The sequence below is a fragment of the Neolamprologus multifasciatus genome, chromosome 20 (genome assembly GCF_963576455.1).
Source record: "Neolamprologus multifasciatus chromosome 20, fNeoMul1.2, whole genome shotgun sequence".
Classification (NCBI taxonomy): domain Eukaryota; kingdom Metazoa; phylum Chordata; class Actinopteri; order Cichliformes; family Cichlidae; genus Neolamprologus; species Neolamprologus multifasciatus.
Genome location: NC_140458.1, coordinates 35,435,825 through 35,444,505, shown reverse-complemented (window position 1 = coordinate 35,444,505; position 8,681 = coordinate 35,435,825).

The following is an 8,681-nucleotide window of genomic DNA, read 5'->3' as shown; positions in this document are numbered from 1 at the left end:
TTGGCAACAGGTGACTTCAAAGTGATGCAGAGCGAGCAAACTCCTTACAGCGTCTACACAGCTTTGCTATAAAACCCAAATTCTCTGCCAATGTGCTTGTTTGTGTCAATCAGGAGCTGAACTCAAGCGTTTAGCAGCCAAACTTGGCACACAGATGCATCCTCGGCTCTTGAGGTTTCTTATTTCTACCAGATGTTATGATGCCACCAAACAACCTCATGGTATCATAACATCTGATGAAGATAAGCCACCACCTAGTCAAAAGGAGGCAACATTTCTCTCCTCTTGTATACTTATTAAAGGGGACACACATATATAGACATTGTTTTATAAAGCTTTATAAAGCTTAAAGACTAAAATCCACCATTATTTCCTACAATAAGGTGGTAATAATCATAGGCTTAAACTAAGCTTATACCAGGCTTAATAACAATAATAAAAAGCTTAATGAGATGGAAACGGGTGGAGATGGACAATCAGAAAAGTGGATCTTGTCAAACCTCCTGTATTACGAATAACCTGCCCCACCTTCTGTTGTTGGCTAGAGAAGCACATTTAGCCTCCGACTAACACGATCGCATGTTGCTCGACAGAACGTCAAAAAAGTTCTTTCATCCTCCATCTTTTTAAATATTCTTTCCCCTATTTTTTCTATTTTAATTTCTTAATTTTTATTCACAAAACCAAACCAAACCAAACCAAACCAAACCAACCAAACCAAACCAAACCAAACCAAACCAAACAAAACAAAAAAACAACTAAACAGAAAAAACACAAAACAAAACATGAGTACATTTCTTTCTGATATGCTACAACATCAATCTAGTGCAGTGAACCCACAATAAATCCATGTATAAACCCAATTTTCTCACCGTTTTCATCCAAGCACTTAATGACAGGCTGATCAACAGCCATGCTCCCAGTAATACCAGCAGGAAGCAGTCGGGCAGGTTTCTCCACGCTCAAAGATACCGTTGAGTTACAGACGTGTGTACGCCCACACAGGTAGGCGTAAACATCTTCATTCATGTCAGTTGTTGCAAGAATGATGTAATATACTTCCGACTTTTCCATACTGTTGTTAAGCATTTATTAGTCATCCACACACCAGCACACGTTTGCCAGAGCAATGATTGTTGATGCTATTTTAATGGATTTTCACACAATGATGTTTAAACAGCTGATTTCTGTTTAATTACTGTTGGAATCTGTGACTGTAAACTGATGTTGGGAAGTGCTTTGTTACATTTTACATTTTAGTTACATTGAAACAGTCTCACGGTGTCTCTTTTTCACTTGGCCACAGAAACACTGGTAACAAACAAGCAATTTAACTGAAAAGATTACAATCCTTGTTAATTGAGTATTTGAACTTTAACATTAACAGCTCCATGAGTGAAGTCACTGAGATATTTTATGTCTGTTTTGAATATTGTTGTATTGATTTGTCATAAATAAGGCCGTGGCACTTGTAACATTTACTCAGATAAATTGTTGGTGTATGTAACTGTGTCAAACTTAACGGAAAAGGTAATAATAGATGTTATAATTGTGTGATTACTCTTTAAAAAGACGTCAACATTTAAAGTATTTCACTACATTACACTGCAGTATTTTATTTATAAATAAATCAGCACTTCTCAATTAGCATAATATTGCATTTTAATGAAAAAAATAGAAGAATACTTAGTTTTGTGTTGTTGCCTTTTCAAAGAACATATATTAATTTTATTCTGATCACATAATTCATGTTTTAACTTTTGCACTATTGCAAAAAATGATGAGCTACACATCAATCTTGAAAAGATGTCATCTGAGCAAAATGTTCCCGGTGGATGCATAAACAATCATCTATCGTCTAACTGTAATGAGATCCATCATATCCTAATGCAAACGATCTCTGACATCCATTTTTATTCCTGCTTTTTTATACTTAAACCGACTGAGCAATGAGGACATTTCCCAGCATCCTTTTGATCTATTTCTTGATGACTAGTGGAAATCTACACAAAATAATCAGCCACTGACACTTCCTGTCCCAGTCATCCATATGTCAAAGAGATGGATGGCTTCATTTCACCTGCACCTTTGTTAGCGATGTGTACCCAATGTTATATCGCCTGCGTGTTGTCCTGTGAGGCAACTGAATGGATGTTCCTCGATGCATTGTTGCGTTAGAGGACCCGTCCTCCTACACCCTCATCATGGCCTTGTGCTGACGCATCCAGAAGCCTCTTCACTCATTGACTCTTCTGTCCCCTTCCTCCCACGGCTCCGCTATGCAGAATCCTGCCATTGTCCCCCAAGGACAGTCTGCATAGAACACAGGCCCGCAAACAGCCAGGCTCAAACTAATGCATACTATGCACCATACACACAACGATGGATGCAGAGTGACAGCAAAGCATACCTGAACATACAGAAAAAACTCCAAAATGTCCATCTGCTTGCATGAAAATATTATGACGTTTTTCCTGAACTGAATAGTTTTCCAGTTTTTCCCACAGTTTGCCCTCCAACCCTAATCTGCTCTCAATGGAAACCAAGCACTTCATTAAACCCCAAGTCCCCGTGTGTGTTTATGTGTGCCTGTGTGTGTTACTGTGGTTCTGCATACTGGATAAGTAAGTGTATTAACCTTTAGCCTCTCTCACCATTGTTTCTGCAACATGGCTCACTGCTACTGAAACCCATTCCCAGAGATTTTGGCAAAATCACGTTACCAACATCTTGTGTTAATTTCACTTCTGGGTCTTTGCCAAAGTCAAAGGATGAGAGCCATCATCCCTGTAGAGACACCACTGCTCACGTCTTGTCACAGGACTCTTGCACTTTCACATTCATTTCTGAGAATTGATTTAATGGATTTACCAATCAAGGAAAACAAATATATATAAATTGATGTTCCAGATTAATTTTTAAAATGTGTAAATATAGTGTAAATGAAACACAAACATACCAACTAATTTCAGATTTGACTGCATTGTCTATATTAGAAAATCAGCTATTTTTTGAATATGATATTTCTGTGACTGTCTCTATAAACTTCTATACTGACTGCATGTCCCACAAACACAGAGGGCATCATGTCCTGTATATGAGCTGCTATATCTGGGTCTCTTGCTTCACAGCTCACAAAGCATAAATATGTTTATCTCTCCGCCTCTAAACACACTGTGGTTCTAAATCCTTTCGGTATGCACGTATATCACATACAATAGAAATGGCAGAGCAGACTTAAGATACAGCGTGCAGTGTGTCTGACAGGAGATGTTATCACTCATGTTGAGAAATGCAGAAAAAGAAAAAAACGAACCAGCTATGAGCAGGAAATCACTTGGCTCCTGTTCACTCAGATATCAAAGTCTGTTTCGTGGTAACTTTCCACCAATTTTTCCACTTTAATACCCAAAATAGCACAAAGAAACTTAAACATTCTCTTTGACAGAATCCAGTTTTCACCCATTTCTGCTAAGAAGACTGTTCCCATCATCCCATCAAAGACACACACACTCCTTTTTTTTTTAAAGCATTACCAGGAAATATAGTCTGGAATATCTTTTACAAAACTGCCCTGGACCTGGATACGGAGGGTTGACGTAGCATGTTTTTTTTTTAACGACTGGAATTTCCAGAGGTCCAGAAGTGCAGGGTTAACGTGCAAACTGCTCATTGACGTCGGGGTTTGAACCCAGGAGTCCTTTGCCATGATGCAACGGTCGCAACCACTGAACCACTTTGTTGCCCTTTCAAATGAATTCCATAGATATGACACACAAGACCAAAAAATCCTCTCGGCATCCACCGGGAGTCAAACCAGCTGTGACTCACATCCTAGTTCAGCACTCATCAGAAGGCATTCCCTGACTTCTTTTTTCTCAGAATTACTCAAAGAGCTTTAGTCATTCACTTTCACTCCATAACCGTCGTCATCAACACTACGAAACCTAGAGATGAGCAAGCTCGAGCAGGTATTTGGCACTTGACATCATCATCCCATTTTCTATTCAGTGTCATAAATCAATGCTTGGCCTTACTTAATCCATTCATCAAAAATATATTAATGTTTACATTTGGTTTGAGTAATTCATAATTAATTCATTAAATAATTAAATCCACAAACTCGAAACTTTTATTTGCCATAAAGTAAAGATGAAGTATGAAGAGTGGAAAGAAATTAGGCAGAAAACCTGCTTGAGATAAGTTTCAGTAGCTAAAGGTTACTTGGCTTAAACAACTTTTCCTTATGGAAACACATTTATCCACAGATTAGTTGGCGAGTGGTTCCTGAAGGTTGCTGTCTGACACTGGGTGAAACCAGTCGCACCAAAATCCTCCTTGTGATTGCTTTGCTCACTGGCAGATTGCTGCAGGTTATTTGTATGGGTGACACAGATCTGACCAACCACTGAGCAGCAGTGAAACTTGAGAAAGTGGAAACTGGAAATGGAGTCTGTTCACCTTCAAAGTTGAGCCTTTCTACTTTTACTTTGAAGGTGAATATTTCTGCTTTGTGTCACACTGTTCACAGTTTCATGCTTGATGAGTAGTTAGCAACTCACTTTTAAATTCTAGCATATGTTCAACCCACGGGATGAGGAAACAAGCAGAAACAAACAAACAGAAATTCCTTATTTACTTGAGCCCTGTTTTCCTGTAGCTTATATGTCTACATAGGACTTCCCTGCATGGGTCACAAAGCATTTGATTTCTCTGTTTGTTTGCTTCTCTGTGTCTGTTAGCAGGATTAAACTCCCAATTTTAACATAGATTTATGTAAAATATTTACCAGGGATCCGGTTTCACCCATATGAGAACTGACGTCAGGGGTTGGATGTCAAACATTTTGTGTCATATCAAATAAAATACATATAAAACTGAAATATGAAAAAATGTGAGACATGCTGTCGATGCTTTTAAGAATCTAATGTGGATCCAGATATCCTGGATTCAGGGACAATGTGTGCACAGTGTGGAAGGAATTTCAGGCTGATGTAAGCAGTGTTGGAAAGATCTTGTTATGGAAGCACATGGTTATGGTCTTCCTGTCCCCAATCACAGATGTAAATGTAATGTTTGTATATGGAAATGGCTCGATCACGGTTCAGGGATTATTGCTGAAACACTGAGGTGTCAAAGCGAATTTAAGACTTCAGATAACAAGAGTAAAGGGGTGAAAACTATAGGATGGGAGGAAACATGGGGGGGATGAGGGGCAGAGTAGGTAGCAAGTAGACAAAGAACGCCGCTCGTGTTTCAAAAGTCCCACACAGGAAGCTTTTAAAAGGTTAAACATTGTTTACATGTACATAACTGCACACCTTCAGAAACACCGAATACACAGGGATTCATTCATACGAGCGCAAAACACAACATCTGTGTGGTGAGAAAATGTGTTTCCTTTTGTTAAAATTAAAAATAGTTTAAGTTTAAGTGCCATGTGTACACAGAGACTCTTCATTTTTTCTGGGTTTCCTCTCTTTCATATTGATGGAGGTCCGTTGTATGATGTGGGCTTCATGAAGTGATAACATGTTACATAAAGATGGGTCATCTGTTGCAAGGAAGGAAAACAGATTAAGAAATCTGCTCATATCCAACAAATATAACTAACTTGTGACGTCCTTGTGAGACTAACGTGATCCTGGTGATTCTAATATTAACTAAACTGTACAGTTTGGGTGTGTAAATGTTCTTTACAAGAGCAGGTAAAGGATGAAACCCATGTAAGAACCTGAGTGGGATTACTATACTGGAATGCACAGGAGAAACCCAGCGGTGTACCTAGATTATACTTCTCAGGAAAAGCTCGATTAACTACCCCCACAAAACTTTAGATGCAACCCTCCTACCTCTAACATTCAATACAGTGCTGGTCTATGGGAGAGACACGCCCACTGTAAACTCAGTGGGCTCGCTAACTGTAACGGTGCTGTTTTCTCATGTGTGCAGACAGCAGCAGAACTGGAAAAGCTTCATATGTGTCAAGACATCTTTCCAGGTCAAAGCATTCAACATGACATGCAGTAAGGGCTTTCTGTAACCACAAAGGAATCAGCTGAGAAAGTATTTTATGATGTTTCAATAAAAACAGCAGTGATTTGTCAATCACAGGGCTGCTCTAAACAATTCCACTCTATGAAATTGTGAAACCCACTGATCATAAACTCACTTCTGATGACGATGACCTCATCAAGAAAGTATTACTGAGTTCATCGATCAAAGAAGTAGACGAGTTATTTTCCCACAGAGTTGTAGTCGATCAGACATCTATTGAGGTTTTGCAAACATTTGAATATGTGCTAACCACGTGACATTAACTCAGTGGACGTTTTGGACTTGTGACAATGTGGGATCAAGTGAAAAGTCCCCAGTCACATAGGCTTAGATACTGGTCAGTGGCCATCTGGCAACCACCCATCGTGAGGGAAAATGAGTGGTTGTTGGAGGCTGATTGCAGTCCCTGGGAAAATAATTACTAAAGCCCCAGTCACACAGGCCTGGAGACCGGTCACTGACCCCCATTTCTACTAGAGAAACTTTTATCTTCTTCAGCTATTTAGCTAAAGCCTCTTTGTTATTGCTACAGTCACCCACAGTTTGCATGAAAATGAAGAACTTAACTACAAATACAACTTATCTAAGAAACTCTGCGCTGAAACACAGCTTCAGACTAAAAGTTGTGGCTTTTGAAACATGTTGTCTTCAGCTCTGAGGTCCAAGTTTAAAGGTGAGCCTTCTCCATTCCCAGTGTGCTTTGGCCTTTCTCAACTTATACTTATAGTTAAGTGTTTTCAGACAAACATGATAAACTACAGGCCACTGTGGGAATCTGCGAACAACCAAAGCAGTAACCAAGTAGTCATAGGCTGTATCAGGGTCTGCAGCCTTAAAGGCCGCATTTTAAGGCCGATTACGTCACCGCGACGCGACGAAGGCTGTCCCAATTCGAAGGCTGCTCGACATGCGGCCCTCAAATGCGTCCTTCATTTCCCTGAATTTTAAGGACGTGGCGGTGTAGACTTCATGGCCCAACATATCCCAGAATGCATAGCGCGGCGGGGGTGTGGATAATTTTGCCGAAAAAAAAAACGGCGGATGAGGGGCGCCGAAGAGTAAACTTTAAGTAAGTACTGAATATTATGTCACTTATTTATGTGCAAATGTTTAATAACGAAGAACATTAAAACATTCCTGTTGGCCACATGTCGGCAAAGTCATGTGACATTAGTGACGTTTGTACTAACTTGGTTTTAAAGCCTTTACTTTAAAATATACGCCGTTCAATAGCTGAGCTTAATCAGAGAATGATCAAAGCTCATGTAGAAACAAACAAATGAACAAAAGATTTTCTCCTTAATTTCTGTCAAACAAAGCTGTATGAAACATTTCCAGCTGTTAGTATCATGGTTGCTAGGCAACCTGGGCAGCGCGACGGAGGCTAGACCGTCCCATTTCACAAGCCTCACACTTCCGGCCTTAGCGGTCTTTGAGTACGCGGCCCTTGAGGCTCGTTGAGGCTGCGTACTTTAAGGCTGCAGACCCTGAATTGGGACACAGCCATTGTTGCAGCACCTTCTCTGAAACTGATTTCACCTAACATGAGAGCAATATCAAGGAACACATAGTTTGTCAGTTTTCCCTAGCAACATGTTGCATCACGTTCAATTTTGCAGACAAATCTCAAGCAGTAAGATGTCATGTGACGTCATATTAGAAACTACTGATAAAGCTAGCCCCTGCTGGTCAATAAAAGCAGTGCAGGTTTAACATACGTCTAGGATGATGACATATAGATGTAAAGGTGAGCAGTGGTTTGTTGCATTAACTGATGAGACTTTGAAGCCTTTGAAACCAGAGCTACACATGAAGACCAAGAAAGGCTTTCAGCACTCGCTCAAAAACAGAAAAATGTTTGTTCATTCTAAAGGTTTATGAGCTTTTAGGGTCATTCCTTTGTGCTGAGCTGTTCTTCATGTACTTCAAATAAAAGATCATGTCAATATGAGTCGGCGCAGGGAGCAGAAAGCTAAATACCAGAATATCACACGACATTTAATACAGAGGAATTTACAAGATTTTCCGGCGCCACCGAGGGTCAGAGATGAACTGTGGCATGTACACAACATACAAAGATATATACTACTCAGAGGGCCACAGCACATCGAAGGTAGTGACGTTTGTGTGAGTCTTCGAGACCATTTTTGTCGTGTGTTTAGATCTGACTAAAGCAAAGAGTTTACTGGAAAGGCCCTGCATGTAGTGAATTACTGATATAAACAACAGCATCAGTATTATTGAGAATTTACTTCCATGTGACGCTTCTGCTTTAGAAACATGCACTTCAAATATCTCTTAGATGCTTCAGAGCAATGAGCAGAATAAAGTTCAGGGTCATAACCTGAGAAATCTGTATACAAACCCTTCAGAATCAGCTGTTTGAACAAAAGCTTTAGCACATCCACCAACGCTCAGGACTCCTCCTACTCTTATCAATCAATCAATCAATCAATCAATCAAAAAGCATTTTCTTGATAAGAGTGTATCTTTGTAGTTACTTTCCTTAATTTCTTTGGGGTAACACGCTGATAGAAAGTTTGACATATCACACATTTTATAGTATTGATCACAATATGAATGCACTTCATTAGTATTTCACTGTGAAATGTAAATATCTAATC